A 17,919-nucleotide genomic window follows, 5' to 3' on the forward strand; every position below is an offset into this window, starting at 1 on the left:
GTCCATTTCCCGATAGGTGGGATCGTCGGAACGGCCGAGCGGTAGGAGGAAGCTGGAGAAGTAGATGGAAGTCTTGCCGGGGGCGGTGAAGACTGGCCACGGCGCCTTGGTGAGCGCAGGGCTGTTCGGGCCGGTGTGCGGCCGCGAGAAGAAGCCTGGCGCTCAGGTGCAACATCCGGCGTAGGAGGTATGGTCGTGGGACCGGTGGAATGCGCAGGTGCCTCCCTGGCAAAGTTTGCTTCTTCGTCAGAGGAAGAGCTTGGGCGTTGAGACATGGCTGCAGAGCTGAGAAGAAGCTACTAAACTGCTGCAAAAACTGTCAATGGAATGAGGTGAGACTGCTGAGTATTTATACCTCTCACCATTGATTGCTGAGTGCTTTCCACTTGTGTTAATTATCTGAACGTGCTCCTCCCGAACCTTGTTAATAAAACATCATTTGTCACAATATTAACAAATTATTGCTAACTACAGCTGCGTCCCATATCAAAGGGCGCATCTGAAGCGCTCGGACCGGTCTAGCCTACGGAGGATTGTTCTTGTCGCCTGGCAACTGTGACAGCTGCCGATGACGAGCGCGAGAAATACTGGACTTTTTTATGTTCAATTGGGTTTTATATTCAAACAGGGCTAAACTGAAAATACATGACCTGGCAGCGCCGGGGCTGAAACATCCTCACCATGTCCTCCAGTAAAATATAAAACATAAAAATGACAATATAGCCAATTCTGGCTCCATAGCTGTTTACTCAATTATATCAAATGAATTATCAGGATGGCAGCTGTCCTCTCACACCATTGCTTGGCGCCAGGAGCGGTGATCAAAAACACCGGTTGCGCAATTAGGAATTCCTACAAAGGCTACATGGTGCATCCTTCGAAGGATGCAGCCTTCACATTGGGACACAGCTAATGTGTGTGACTCAGGTGTGTGCTTAAGTGGTCCATGGTTGATAAACAACAGGTGCAGGTGATTAGTATTCTCTGTGCATGCAGGTGAGGGCCATTCAGAGAATGATGGGAAATGTAGTGAGGAGGTGGTGACTAGTTGGTGACCATGACACTCATGGCACACACACATAAATAACTAACAATTACTTTACATCTCTGCCAATACAGTATAAGGCATTTCTTAGAAACAAAATAAAAACATTGTACACAATGCATTATATTCAGTTCATTGGCTAAATACAGTATCTGTAACAAAAAGGTGTCTACAATAGACAAGTATAGGCAGGGTAATTGCATTGCACTTAATATAATACTGTACAACAGTAAACTACAAAACCATTAACATATTTACTGACATTTCACTTGATACTTACTGATATAAATGTTATATTTAAGCTTTATTGCACAATGCACATTTCTTAATCTTAAGCCTAAAATGTGTTTCAATATCTATATTAGTAAGGATTGTATGATCTCTGTATAACATCAGTCTTTCAATGCAAGATATTTAAAGTGTACCTAAAGTATACTTGCAATAGTTCCACTAAAGTACAAAAGTAGTTGTTCCAATTTAGTATACTAAAAGTGCAATTGCAGGGTATTTATATTAAGTACATGTAAATATATTTGTAGTATATTTAGCATAAAATAAATGTATTTAAATTATATTTTAGGATATTTATTTTTCACTATAGGGTCTCATTGCTAAAAATGCTTAAGGGGCAAACATTTTTTTTTTTGGGGGGGGGGGGGGGGGGGGGGGGGTATTAACATGCCTAAGACTTTTGCACTATTGTACTATACAATAGGCTATACAAGAAAAGACATCTCAAAAAATGCATGGAAACACATATGTTCCATGTAATAAGTCAATTACATGACATAATCAAGACATTAACATTTTGACTACCCTAATTAAAATTGTGCATCTTCACTTAACTTGTTAAGTTTTGTTAAGCTTGTTAACTCTGATGTCACTGTTTCCAAATCCAAAAGCTCTATCAGATGCCAAAAACAAACAACACACTGTGCTAATATACGCTCATTGTACTGAAATATTCCTGAAAATGATGATCCTAACTTTTATCTCTATACCGAAATCTCAGATGGTTAGTTATTTAGCAATTTTGAATCGTAAAATATTGAAGTCTGGGATGCCGTGAGACTGGAGACTGTAATGCACACTATGGCTTTTGAAAATATGTGACTTTGTGACTTGAATCAACAGTGCTCATAAATAATCGTTGAGTATTCTCACTAGAGACAAGATAGAGGAAGTAGAAGTAGAGGCGTCGACCCGGAAACAGTATTACGTCACAACAAGCAGAAAACATTTTCTATTATAACAGAGTTATGCAGTAAAATTATCTGTTGTTCTGTGAATTTTCACTGGTGAATTCCAGTCATTTCCATAAGAATCCACATGATCTGCAATTTTGTGTGCGGTCAAAAATGTCACTATGGGACCAAGATGGTCACTGGAATTCGCTGGATCTGACCAACAGAAAGCTGTGTGAAAGTGACTCCTGTGTGAGCTGTGCTTCATTACATCGCTACACTGCTGACAATGGTCAATATACCTTTTTGCCAGTGTAATTTCATGAAATTTACAAATGTGACCGCACCTTTACTCGCTGCAACATAAAATGTAATCAATAATAAAATCTTCACAAGGGACATGTGAGGTACTTATTAACAAACTAGAAAAGTGAAAAGATGTAGCTGCTTAATTTTCCGTTTTTTTCCCCTCTTTTCTGCTGGATGGTCCAGGCACTTCAATGATTTTCAGGTCTACAGGAGAATTTTTAATCTTGGTCAAACTTGTATTTTAGCTTATCCGAGATCCATGCAAAGTACAAAATTTACTGTTAGTAATGTTATTGAAGTGATAGTTGTGAAATTAAATAATTTCCTCAGCCTTGTGACATTCTGTGGAACCCAAAAGCAGATCTCAGGCATAATGCAACCCCAGTCACCGTTCGCTTTCACTGCATGAAACACAAGCAGAAAAAAATTGTGTAAATCATTCATGAAACCATTCTTATGTACACTTGTTTAATTCAATGCAACCATTTATGTAAACATGGATAAATATTCTGTTATTGCTGTTATTTCGAGAATTGCTGATCGCTGATCGATTGCTCCTGTCTGCCTCGCTGCCTGCTGTGAGTGTGTTTGCTTCGGTGCTGTAAGCTCCGTCTTAGCCTCGTATTTCTTTGTTTTGAACCATCATTTACTATCATTTCTAGTTGTTATATACTACTACTAAATACAGCTTACCCAACATCTCAGATTAACCTGACATCGCTAGCTTCCGTTACTACTGTGATAAATGCAAGGAGTCAGTTAGGCTGACAGAGAAGATTTCAGACCTAGAGACACGCATCCAAACCTTAATTGAGGATAGTAAGAGTGCTAGAGCTTTAGATACTATTTTGGATGCGGCTAGCATAGTGAACTCTTTACATGATGCGGTTCCAGCTGAATTAGTGCCTGAGCAGCAAGGCAAATGGGTGACAGTGAGGGATCGCTCTAGTCGCAGATTAAAAAAAAAAACACTCTTCCGTTCCGATTACCACAACAAATCGATTTGCCCCGCTCAGTGAAACACCCACTAAGAATTCTGTTGATTGTGCCCTAGTTATTGGTGATTCGATCACACGGAACGTGAAAATAGAGACACCAGCGAACATAGTCACATGTTTGCCGGGAGCCAGAGCGCCTGACATCAAAGCAAATTTAAAAGTGCTGGCTAATGCTAATCACGTTATTCACGTCGGCACTAATGATGTTCGACTCCGCCAGTCGGAGATCACCAAAATTAATATTAAAGAGGTGTGTGAACTCGCAAGTACGATGTCAAGCACTGTAATTTGCTCTGGCCCCCTTCCTGTTCGCAGGAGTGATGAGATATGCCTAGTTAGGGCGGGCGTACGCGGTGCGAGTTCGGACACTCGGGAGGTCGTGAGATATTGCACACGGTGCGAGTCAGTTTAACTGATAATCGCGTCAAAGCAGCTGGTACACGGCACGACTATCCTGCACGAATTTTATCCGGCAGCAATCATGCTTCCGTGCTAAACACAGAGACCGTCAATGTATTGCATGCAGGCAAAGTTTCAGATAGAAAAATGACAGAAATGTGTGTGCAAATGATTTGTTGAAAAGCAGAGAACAGTAGCCATTCCATTCAACATAAAAACTTATATAATATAGAAATATATATAGAAATATATATATATTTATATATATATTGTAAGAATTGTATATTGTAAGAATTGAGAAATTACAAAATGCCGACCAGACCCTGAGAGGACAAAGGACCTCTCTGGAAATTAACATTTCAACTATAGCCCTCATGCACCATCGAGACGAAAGTCTCACCTCCGAGTCATCCTAATCTATATTTCATTCCCTCTTCCCTTTTTAAGAGTTTAGAGATAACTGGCACACAAAGGAAGGTGGTCTCCTGGCAAATGGTCTCACACCCCCAAAAGCTGTAACCTCTGAATGCAAATTTCTTTTGTTAGTACATGTTTCCATGTGAAAGAGGTCTGTCTATATAATGGCATGTAGCAAAGGGTTCGGGGCCTTCTGTACCTCAGATTGGCCCGTGAGGCTGAGAGTGAGACCTCTTGTATTTCTTAATGTCAGGTTCACATCTCTTCTCTTTAATCCAGAGCATTTGATGTTTTGTATCGATTATCTTTGAATTGATTATGAAATTGGCATGATACATTTACCTGACATAATAAATTGTTACATTTGATTATTCTAACTGACTTTGACATTATTTTCATTAAAGAGTTAAAAGGAATAGTCAAACATTCGCTCACAATTAATGATGCACAGATGTCATTAAAACCTTTTCATTTATGGAGTCAGATGAAATAATGAGATAATACATAATGTATTGCATTTAATAAAAAAAATACTTTGCCACGAGAAAAGACAGTAACACGTAAAGACCTTCCACGCTGGTCGGATGCCGGTTTTGGGCCGATCGAGCGCTAGCTTACTATACAGTGAGGAAAATAAGTATTTGAACACCCTGCTATTTTGCAAGTTCTCCCACTTGGAAATCATGGAGGGGTCTGAAATTGTCATCGTAGGTGCATGTCCACTGTGAGAGACAATCTAAAAAAAAAAATCCAGAAATCACAATATATGATTTTTTAACTATTTATTTGTATGATACAGCTGCAAATAAGTATTTGAACACCTGTCTATCAGCTAGAATTCTGACCCTCAAAGACCTGTTAGTCTGCCTTTAAAATGTCCACCTCCACTCCATTTATTATCCTAAATTAGATGCACCTGTTTGAGGTCGTTAGCTGCATAAAGACACCTGTCCACCCCATACAATCAGTAAGAATCCAACTACTAACATGGCCAAGACCAAAGAGCTGTCCAAAGACACTAGAGACAAAATTGTACACCTCCACAAGGCTGGAAAGGGCTACGGGGAAATTGCCAAGCAGCTTGGTGAAAAAAGGTCCACTGTTGGAGCAATCATTAGAAAACGGAAGAAGCTAAACATGACTGTTAATCTCCCTCGGACTGGGGCTCCATGCAAGATCTCACCTCGTGGGGTCTCAATGATCCTAAGAAAGGTGAGAAATCAGCCCAGAACTACACAGGAGGAGCTGGTCAATGACCTGAAAAGAGCTGGGACCACCGTTTCCAAGGTTACTGTTGGTAATACACTAAGACGTCATGGTTTGAAATCATGCATGGCACGGAAGGTTCCTCTGCTTAAACCAGCACATGTCAAGGCCCGTCTTAAGTTTGCCAATGACCATTTGGATGATCCAGAGGAGTCATGGGAGAAAGTCATGTGGTCAGATGAGACCAAAATAGAACTTTTTGGTCATAATTCCACTAAACGTGTTTGGAGGAAGAAGAATGATGAGGACCATCCCAAGAACACCATCCCTACTGTGAAGCATGGGGGTGGTAGCATCATGCTTTGGGGGTGTTTTTCTGCACATGGGACAGGGCGACTGCACTGTATTAAGGAGAGGATGACCGGGTCCATGTATTGCGAGATTTTGGGGAACAACCTCATTCCCTCAGTTAGAGCATTGAAGATGGGTCGAGGCTGGGTCTTCCAACATGACAATGACCCGAAGCACACAGCCAGGATAACCAAGGAGTGGCTCTGTAAGAAGCATATCAAGGTTCTGGCGTGGCCTAGCCAGTCTCCAGACCTAAACCCAATAGAGAATCTTTGGAGGGAGCTCAAACTCCGTGTTTCTCAGCGACAGCCCAGAAACCTGACTGATCTAGAGAAGATCTGTGTGGAGGAGTGGGCCAAAATCCCTCCTGCAGTGTGTGCAAACCTGGTGAAAAACTACAGGAAACGTTTGACCTCTGTAATTGCAAACAAAGGCTACTGTACCAAATATTAACATTGATTTTCTCAGGTGTTCAAATACTTATTTGCCTCTGGCTTGCTTAGTTGGGGATGCTTAATATTCAACAATATTATTGATCTGACTGCACTGACACTATTGGATGAGAATGATGATGACATCACTTTGCAGAACTGCTTTTATATAATGTTAACTGCTTTATAATGTTATGAACAGCAGCTACGCTAATTATTTTCCATTTGCTTTTCTGTTTTATCTCGGGATGCCCATTCTAAGGTAATTTGAGAGTATGTCAGGTCCAGTTTGGATCCATTATAACATTGTCCCAGTGATCTTAAAGGAGTCATAACCTAGTATTACCTTGGATACCCACGCTCTATTATAGTCTTTCAGGCCCTTCTAAAAAAGAAAAGTGGAAAAAAAATAAACACAGAGCTCCTCTGACCCTTATTTCTGAAGGCATTATTGTCTCGCGAGATCTGATGCGATATTTTGGCTGTCGTGGACGGTCATTTTAATAATGCAAATGAGGGGCGCGTTGATTGGTGGCAGGAAGGAGGGGGGTTGACACCGCAGGTAACTTCAGCATATCATTCCAAAATGACATTATGGCGCAAGTTGTGAATGAACCCGACCTGGCCGCGACCTATGGGATTCAACCGTATATGTATGAGCCAGACTCTGAACCTGAGCTGGAAAGGGAAGATGTAGAGTCGATGGAAGGACGTCTACATCAAGATGTCTCTGAATGGTAAAGACAATCATTTTGACTGAGACATACATTATACCTTTTATTTAATGTAGATTACATTAACGGAGATGTAGTCTACTTTTTTTATCAGCTTACAGTGGTTATTGAGATCAACGTTTGCTATCATGTGGTGTTTTTGCCTTGTTTCACGTTGTGGTTTTTTAGACATTCAATATTTTTCTTCTACAGACATGTAACGTGATGTTTTTCTTTATGTTTATTATTACTTGACTGTTTGTTTTATTTATCTATCCTTATCTATTCTATAAAAAAAATCAATACAATTATATGTTGTCATAGATATATAATATACAATTCTTCGCCTGATATTGCCCCAAATTTGTGAACGATTCCGGCGTAAAATGATTAGCACAGACACCTAACGTTAAGCCAGTGGGAAGGGTTGTAGGAACCGCGTCATTAAAAATGAATTTAATCCACCAGTCCCTGACAGCTTGGTCCGTTCTTGGGAGAGAAAACACATTTACATGTTGATTCTGGCAGTCAACAACAGAGCAACTCACGTGTGCACTACGTTTCTGCATCTTTCGCGACTGAATATGAGGGGGAGAGGGGCAGGGCGGGCTTCCTGCAGCGGTGTCCATATATGGTATATCCTGCCCCGTCTTGACGTCAAGTTGGGGCAGAAATTAAAATCTCGTATTTGAGTGCGTGTGCACGTGGGCTGGTTTACGAACCCAGGGGTAAACAAACGCTTCACTTTTAAATATCGGCTTCCCGGCCAGTGTATAATCGTTAGGCAATCATAACATACATTGATTCTCGTGGAAAAGTGAAAATTACAGGTCATGACTCCTTTAAAGGCAATTAATATCATGCTAACATGATAATACTGATTGCACCATATAAGAACAGTTTCAATACGACAACTATGCCATTCAGTAGTTAATTAAAATGTGTTTAATATCACTATTGGTATGATCGTATGGAGTAGTATGGATAGTATGATCTCTGTATAAGTATACTTGCAATAGTTCCACTTTAGCACAACCAGATATACTTAAGTATATCTTTAGTTATCCATAAATAGTGCTGAGGTCCAACTAAAGTACATTTAGAACAAAATTAGTTGTTCCAATTTTAGCAGACTTTAAGTATATCTATTTAGTATTGATATACTTAAAAGTACAATTACAGGGTATTTATATTAAGTACTTAAACATGTATATGTATTTAGTATACTTGCCATAAAATAAATGTATTTATACATATAGGGCCTAATCTTGCACCCAGCGCAATTGACTTACATCGACGCAAGTATCATTCCTATTTTGCACCCGCGCACAGCGGACTTTTCCCTCCACAGACGCACGTCGGTAAATTAGGAAATGAACTGACCAGGAAAAACCTAGTCTAAAGTCAGTGTTGCGCATGTTATTCATATGCTATTTTAAGGACGCATGCTTGGCATCAATGTAGCTTGCAAGCTGTGCAAAACGCGCATACACTTTGATTCTCTCATCTACACAGAAGCAGCAGTTTTCATTTCTGCAAATCATACATTATTACAAGGAAAAATATTAACACACAAGGGAAATCATTGTTGTGTCCATGAAGATGTGAAAAAAATAGGCATAAATCTAGCTTACACATTGTTGTGTTTATGTTCTTGTTAGGAGATGGCGGAGAATGGAAGTTGTTGCACCTGCTGCCTAATCATGTAAATGCCTGGCACTGTTGTATTGCTTGTGGGTTTGAATAAACCTTGAAGAAGTAAGACACTTTCTTGTCTTCATGATTACCAGGACTTAGACATAACACACATTTACCCAAATTATCATACGCCTGTTTAAGGGAAGCTAATCTGGGTGTGTTTCTCCATCCCCAATGTCACTTCTCTGTGTTTTACGGCCCTGACGAGAATGTCGGTCTCCTCGGCTGTGAACCGCTCCTGGCAAATCCGCCGTTATAATAGCAATCCGCCATGGAACAAGCGCGCCTGCTCTTAAAGGGAATGTGAGATGACGCTCTGATTGGTTTATTTCACGTTACACCCAAACCACACCTATGAGTAATGAAGCTACTTCAGACCAACACATTTTTGCGCCGAGATCCGCCCACAAAGTTACTTGCGTTTCGTGTTTGATACTTGCGTTTGAGATCGTTAAAATAGGGCCCATAATGTATTTATACATATACAAATGTATAAATACATTTTGGTAAATTTATTTTTCACTAGGGTGTTCATGGATTTTTTTATTATTCACAAAATCTCTGGTCAGACATAGAAAATAGAGAATGAACAATATATATTGTTTTAATGAACTATCATAGTATCATAAACAAAACTTTGTTTGCATTTATTTCAACAATTAAAAAATGAAACAATTATTTTCATAATGCATTTACATTTTGTCCATTGACACTTTCATTGTTTTAATTAAAAGCAAATTGTACTGTACATTTTTTGCTTATAATATATATTTTATGCAGTGATCCAGATCTGCAAACAGAGTAAAATCTAATCGCACAATGATTCAGTCAACATTATGAAAACATAGCATGGGGTAACTTTAGAAAGGTAAAAGATCTCTCTTAAAGTAAAAGATGTAGAGGAGATATACTGTAAGGAGGATGGCACCCACAACAACACCGACATGGTTCAGGATGAGTGCAGTTTGAGAGTTGCTCGCTGCTTCAGCCCTCTGTCCAGCACCGTTTGCTTTGCGAGTCTGTGAAAGTAAAGGTAAAATCGCAAATGTCAACAGGCTGAAAAACAGATTACTGGGAAATCAGACCTGCAACCACAAACCCCAATATTGCACCTTATAACTCACTCTAGAAGCATGTAGAGAGTAAAAACCGCCCTCTGAACGGGCCCTTTTTTTCAGATGCCCTATTAGCCAAACACTTATATTTTTCTGTCAATTGTCACAGCAGAGAAAATCAATATGTCTTCAATGATAGGGTTAGTGCAGTGTGTACGTGGCCAAATTGGCCAATGTTGTGAAAAGGACGAATGTGAATTATGGCGATTACAGAGAGTTATGCATATGCAAATGCTGATTTGAACTCAGCATCATAATTGAGCATTGTGGCTTTCCATGATGTACTGGAGGACTTTCCAAAAGCATGCACCTGAGCTGATGTACTTGCAAGAAACATGAAAAACCACAATGAGTTCTGTTGAGGTTAATTAGGGTGCAGAACCTGCTTGCTCGAATTTGACCTACAAAGCATATAACTCTTTTGGGATCTTCACTGTTGTAATGATCAATTTTTTATTTTTACAGATAATGCACAGCACCAGCACAGATAATTAATCTTTATACATTTGTTTAGGGTGTACACTCTGCATAGGAACTGATTTATGTATCCACACCCCCACATCATATATCATCGTGCAAAGCTCAGCACAAGCTTTTGTGCCAGGTTATGTTGTCATGCAATATATATATTGCAACATTGCATATTAGATCAAATCAACACCTTAATTATTATTTGAATTATCACTACTATTAACCATGCACTACTATCTTTGGAAGGCTTTCTTCTTTATCTCCTTATATTGAAATAATTTATTTCAAAAATGTTTTTCAAATAATTTATTTATTTATTTTCTAAATAAATAAACCCCCTGCAGTTCCCTCACGGACCCCAGAATGGGAAACCCTGACGCAATGCAATGTTTAATGCACAATGGGTACAATATTATTCTATTTAATTCAATGTGATAAACAAGTTAGGTCAAAACTTATCTAAATGTAATCAAAAAGTAGTCTGATTATATGTCCTGAAAAGAGTAATGTCAATTTGGAATCAGTAACACTACGATTTGTGAGTAATCAACCCAGCACTGTTAATACACACAATTATAGCAGAATCATTGTCACTTAGGAATAAGGTCTTTGTGTGTGTCTGAATCGAGACTGTGATCTTTTAATAATTAATCATGCATGGGCCCATTAGTCATCTTTTTACCAGACCTCAAAAGTATCCCCCCAAATCATTTCAATTTTAAGGAGTGTTAACTCAACCTTTGATATTATGATCACACCAGAATATTTAAACCTGCTTTTACACTGCCGCTGACCCCGAGAAAGCAGAGGTCATGTATGTTTGAAACAGCTTTACAAACAGTGTTTTCAACTATTGCTATTTCTGTGTTGCAAACATCAAATAATAACAAAAATACTGGGATAATTTTTTAAACTAATGTTACACTCCAAATAGAAATGGTATCTATTACATTGTTATGTCAGTAGCATCCAGTGACTGATGTTTCATATATAATTAATTGAAGAGTTTTTTTCAATTGATTTCTTCAAAAACACGAAACAAGCCTTCATTAATTTCAAAAAATGTTTTTACTTAATAGACACATTTTAGACATAACATATAACATTAAATAGAACATTTTGTCATAACCTCAAGTAAATGAATTGTTTAGCTGTCTAACACTGTTTGTAATATTAAAAGATTGTACATTTTACATCCTAGTCCGTGATTTTGTACTACCAAACCACCCCTCTAGCACGCCCTTCATTTCAAGTCAAGTCAAGTCAAGTCAGGTATATTTGTATAGCGCTTTTCACAATACAAATTGTATCAAAGCAGCTTCACAGTATTAAATTAAAATAATACAACAAGGTTTGTTTCTAGTGGAATTTATTGATTGATAAAAATAAATTAATATTCCCAAAATATCCCCAACTGAGCAAGCCAAAGGCAACAGTGGCAAGGAACCAAAAAACTCCATCAGGTGACATAATGGAGAAAAAAAAAACCTTGGGAGAACCCAGGCTCAGTCGGGGGGCCAGTTCTCCTCTGGCGTTTATGAACTAATTTCAGTGTGATTTAATTTAATATCTGTACATTTCTGTGTATTTGTGTTCTGCGCTGTTGCTTATTTTGTGATTTTATTTGTCAAATTGCAAAAAAAAAGAGATTGGGGTAAAAATTTAAGATGTGGCCCATGACATAATGTTATAAATTGTTTTAATAGTATTGTATACGCAAAACACTAAATTCAGTTGATTTTGAGATTGAGCGCATAAAAAAAGCTTGCACTCTAAATCCAAGGAAATATCCCTACAAATATATTTTTGGACAGTGAAAAAGAAAAAGTGACAAGTGGGAAAAAAAATTCTTGGTCATCAAACAACTTTCATAACAAAATGTCTACTAAATATGCTAATGCAGTGTATCACAATCTTTAACACATTATATAACAGTAAACATACCATATTCATAAATTCCTTATAGTGAAAAATCAAAGACACATGCCATGACAGATCACATCAATTCACAAACATATTCCACTGCATTACATAATCTGTGTCCTATCAGATAATAATTATTTATGCCCCCCAAAATAAAAACATGTTTATAAATACGTGTGGATTATTCTTTGTGTTTCATCAAGTCATACTGATAACATAACAAGCAATAATGTTTTTTGTTTTTTTTAAATCTAAATCTGTAACAGTTTTAGATAAATATTTCAAATATTATCAATGTTTCACAAAGCTTTAAAGCAAACCAGATTATCTTTCAGCAAGGACACATCAAATTGATCAAAAGTGACAGTAAAAACATTTATAATGCTATAAAAGATTTCTATTTTAAATAAATGCTGGTCATTTGAACTTTCTATTTTTTAAAGAATACTGAAAAAATGTATCATTGTTTCAACAAAAATAATAATAGCTTTCTATACTGATGATAATAAATAAAAAATACTGTTTTACCTCTCTAGAGTAATGCAGTGCGGCAGCTCCCAGACAGATGCAGCAGCAGCACAGCGTAAATCTGGAGTAACACATGTAATCGGGCTCAGGGTCAGGCAGTGGAGCGAGAGGCCGGTACACAGGGGGTTGAACAACGACCACAGGCTGGTTGTGGTGATTCAGGCCCTGGGCATGGAGCTGGAGGTGGACGCTGTCAGGATGGACTGCATGATGATTTCCAGCATTGTTTCCCTGAGGATATAGTGGAGATATAGCTTGGGCCATGCCTGATCACTTGCACCCTTCTTCTTTAGATATGGCTCTTCTTTGTTTCAGTCGAATATTGTGAGTCTTTTCTCAGTACCTTGGCCTTTTATGGTGAACCGTGTGAACTGAAAGGCCCCGATTTCACACTTTGACCACATTTAGCACAGAAGCAACAATGTGGCATTTATAGTAATACTTTCTCAGGGGTGGTTCACACGACACCGTTTCCAGCTATAACAGAAAACTTTTTATGCAGTTTGGCCGTTCATTTACACAACAAAGCTGTTTTAGGGGCCTGCAAATGCAAACTTTTGAAAATGGGTTTCAAAATGCAAGTTTCTGAACACAATACCGTTATCATCTCCATATAAAATACAAATACTTGAATTTGTGAAAACGGTGACGTCAAGCGCATGCATATTACGTGTTCAGTTTTGAACGTGTAAAATTTTCTTTTTTTACAGTCTATGGTTCAGTCTATAGGCGCGCAGTGTTTTACAAAGTTACGTCGCCAACTACTGGCCTGGCAGCATAATACAGTGTTTTAGTCGTTTTCACGGATCCATGAAAACGGTGATCATTTTGACAACAATGTATCTGTAGGCAAAAAAAAGAAAAGATTTTGGTTTACGGTCCTCTCTGCATTAAAATTTGTTTTGGTGTAGAAACAATTGCTTGAAAAGTAACACATTGAATTAAAGGACAAGTTCGGTATTTTACACTTAAAGCCCTGTTTACAGATCGTTTCTGATGAAATAGAACAGTTAAGATTATAATTTAAACACATGCTGCTGTCCCGAGAATTTAAGGTTTCTTTCGCTTCACCCCCCACCCCCACAATGGTTGCATAGGTGCACTGGAACAATCCTTCCTAAAACGCATTAAACTTTCGTTTACAAAGACGTGAAACTCACCGAGTGGTAATGATTTATGTCTGTGTTCCTCTGTCTCATCCTATGTTTATCAGTTCCCTGTTATGTTCATTAGTCTCCCCAGGTGTTTCTCATTAGCCACGCCCCCTTGTTAGCTTGTTTAGCTTGTCTGTCTGTGTATTTAAGCCCTGTGTCTTGTTTCAGTCTTTGTGAGTTCTTAATGTTGTATGTTGGCTGTTCCTGTTCCCGAGTCTCTGTCTGAGTTTATTATCTTTTGAGTTTGTTTAATAAAAAATGCTGCAATTGGATCCTGCTTCTGCATCTGCTTCAGCCGTCATCATAACAACACCACTCATAATCTGTTCCTAAATTAGTGTATGGACTCTTGGACAAGAAGACGGGATGTTTGTCTTCTCCACTTTAGTGCCCTTCTCTGGGTTGATGGAGAAAAGAAAATACCTTGAGAAAGAAGAAAAACAGGCTACTCTATCAATTATAAAATAGTTTAATTAATAGAAACAAAAACAAAATCTTTATTCAAGCTATAAATAATTACATTTGGAGTATTAAAGGGGTCATGAATTGAGAAATCAAATTTTCCTATAAAAATGACTATAAAAATATCCTGTAACCTTCAGAATTCAAAACAGCTTTTATTGATTTCAAGTTCAGAAAAGGACTAGTTGCGGATTGTAATAGTGCGATGAGAGACCGCCTCTGCAGAATCAAATCAACGCCCACTTCTACATCATTGTGTCTTTGGCCTTTGGCCGTGTGAGATGAGAAGAGAGATACAGGATTAAAAATATCATCACCTTCCAAAGGATTTTATTTACTTTCAACTATGTGAATGTCTCAGTAAAGCATAATTGGTTTGTTCGTTTCATGGTAAATCAGTCGCAATTTCGGCACAGAGGTTTAGAAAACAGAGGACAGTAATGCCACAACATGCAAGTAACCGTGTTAATTGTAATGCCTGATCTGCAAACAGTAGCCGCGTTTCCATTACCCTTCAAATTGCGCAAATTGATATTGCGAATTGCAAATACGCCCAATGGAAACACGTCAATTTCGCAAAAACTCCCATTTATCGCAAAAATGTTTTTACGCTCGCATGAGGTGGTTTTTCAGGCAAATGCAATGGAAACAGTTTTTGCGCATTTACAGTCACCTGACGTAGACGACGCTATTTATTATTTACGTTATTTATTATTATTTAGTTATTTATTACATTCAAATAATACAAAATTACAGGAATAATGGATTCTAAACCTCAAATAAATGCCACAATCAAGACCTCGAAGCAGATATGAGGGAGAAACACCTAGAAACACCTCATATGTGCCGCTCACAGGTATATTAAGGGTCGTTCCTTACCATTAATGCTTGGAAAACACACACACATCTCCTTCGATTAATAACAATGGCTAGTGCAGTGGCGGGATATACATTAACCTACCAACGTCCGTTGCCATGATTTTTGTAATGATTTTACTTATCGCGAGAGAAAAAAAATGAAGTTTTAGTCGCATAACATCAGTTAATGGAAACGCCATCATTCCGCAATCGTTTTTTGTCGACATTTAGAAAAAAATTGCGCCTAGTGATTTCTGATATGTAATGATTCATGATATGTTCTTTGTCTCAAAATATTCTATTGTCGTTTATGCATCAGTAAATCACGAAATGGTCAACTCCACACAAATAACCAAAAAAGGCGATTAAACCTGCGTCAAAACTGTGCATGCATGTCTGTATTTGTTATATGTGTTTCATGTCTCTGGAATAAAATATTCTGATATGTGAGATCACAATATAAGGCACAAGCTGATATGTAATTGTTTTTAATGCAAAAATAAATGAGCACTGTGCATTTGTACTAGAATATAGGCTCTAATTTTGCCTTAATTTTTTAAGTAAAAACAAAAATGGTTCATATTGAAATGCATAAAATAACTAATTTTACATTCTAGCATTTGTGTGCTGTTGATTTCCGCCATGATTCACATTCTTGCACATGAGGATTTAAAAGAGAATTTTTAAGAGTTTAATTTAGGTATGGTAGAACTGTTCCAATTAATCCATTTTCACGACTAACAGAGAGTCAAACAATCAATGTTTACTTTTTCAGTTGCAAGATTTTGAAACAGAAGCAGAAGCTGACTGAGCTTTAGCTATAGCGTGAGCCCCTTTAATAATATTAAAATACCACAATACCAGTGTATGTTGCTTAAACAGCGTTGGGAATGCGGCGCGACACTGTTGAGAGGGTCTTTTCACTGTTGCACTGGTGATGCACAGCCGTGTGTATTACTGAGCGGTAGCCTACGGTGAAGATGGATATGTTAAACTATAACTGATAGCAGGCAAATTATATTACAGTGTTTCCCATTCATTGGTTCACAATTATGGTTGCCAACCGTTCCGTAATGGAATCGTCCCGTATTTTCAGGCACACGCTCTAAATTGAGAATTAACCAATTCTTTGAGACAAATCATTGTTTGATTTGCAAACATAGACGATCGCGGAAGGCTTTAAGACCCAGCAGAATTCTCTACCGGCTGTCGCTCTGCTTCACAGCCATCGGGACTCGCGCGAAACAGCAAATCCATTCTTTCATTCTCCGCGTTTGGATTCCAGCTAATCAGTTTGGGCGACAACAAACAACGTGATTATTGTTCAGGAGTCAGACGAGAATCTTGCGCTGTCCAATGTTACACTTACTTATACTGACACCTACTGGCGTGTGTCCGTGCAGAATCACACAAAAATGTTTACAGTAACGGACGCGACTGTTAATATGTTATTCGTAGTGACCCATGAGAGATTTATTTCGTGTCTTTCCTAGAATGGGCAGTTTGTGACTTTGTGAGATACACAAAATAAAGTAGCACTGGTATTACAAAACGTACTCGGTTACCTAATGTAACCTCGGTTCTCTCTAGAAGAGGGAACGAGTATTGCGTAAGTTGCTTACGCTACGGTAAAGTTGTCTTTCTTCGAGATCTGAAGCCAAAAAATTATCCTTAATTTTGTATTCATTGTCAACGCAGTGCGGCAGCCGGCAGACCATGGCAGGCTGTATAAGCGTGCTCATTGGCTGCCCGGCGGCAACTGCTTAAGCCTACCAGTGAGCCCTGTGTGACGTCACACCATATCAGGGCACTTCGCGCCCTCCACACCCTTCTAACCGTCAAGGTGGGTGTGGCCAGTGTGTATATAAGGAGGGCTCGTAGGCTGAGAATCTGATTTTCTTGTCTTCAGCGAAGCTCTTTGCATCGCTGGATCTTGAGAGCCGCCGCCGTTGAAACCAGCGACCAGCAAGCCTAGGACAGCGCCTGAAGAAGCCGGCCGCGTTTGCTGCCTTCAGCCATCCGTGCCTGCTACGCTATCCGGCGACATCTCCTTTTATTACTGCTGTGTGTGTTCGCCTTGCGACACACTTTCTCTCACTGTTCTAAAAGAGCATGAGGCGTTTTTGTCAAAATGCCTCGTTTTTCCTGCGGCTCATGCCGCGCTCCGCTCAGCAACGGAGACCGCCACCTCATCTGCGCTCTCTGCCTGGGCCACGAGCACGCCGCCACCGCACTCTCTACGGGCGGCCCCCCCAAGTGCGAGGAACTTTCAATGTCGACCCTGCGGGCTCGACCTGAAGTTTTTGACCAAGCTGTCGCTCCGCCTGTCCCTGCCGGGCCGCGCAAGAAGAAGCACCGCTCGCAGAGACCACCGGAGACTGTGACTGTGGAGCTCGCCGGACCCTCTCCCTCGAGCTTCTCTCTCGCCCTCTCCGCCCCCCTCGGCCGCTCAACCGCCGGCTCTCGCCCGCGCCGCGTCAGGGGATGAGGCGAATGAGATAGACACCCTCCCTCTGTTCGAGCCGCGCTACTGCGCCGCTCACAAGAGATGGCAGAAGCGGACGGTCTCGGAGCGAGCTTCCTCTCCCTCTGTTCGAGCCGCGCAAACTGCGCCGCTCACAAGGGATGGCAGAAGCGGACGGTCTTGGAGCTCTCTT

At 39.4% G+C, this 17,919-nt stretch overlaps 1 long non-coding RNA gene across 1 annotated transcript; it reads right to left on the minus strand.

The window, feature by feature from the left end:
• Positions 1–9,182: 9,182 nt before the first annotated feature.
• On the minus strand, positions 9,183–13,973 carry LOC311306801. The gene is made up of 3 exons (XR_014630222.1): positions 13,949–13,973; positions 12,789–13,019; positions 9,183–9,770 (listed from the first exon to the last, which is right to left on the minus strand). It is a non-coding gene; the product is annotated as an uncharacterized lncRNA (long non-coding RNA).
• Between the last annotated feature and the right edge of the window lie 3,946 nt (positions 13,974–17,919).

This window comes from Rutilus rutilus (genome assembly GCF_951802725.1).
Source record: "Rutilus rutilus genome assembly, chromosome: 17".
NCBI classification, from domain to species: domain Eukaryota; kingdom Metazoa; phylum Chordata; class Actinopteri; order Cypriniformes; family Leuciscidae; genus Rutilus; species Rutilus rutilus.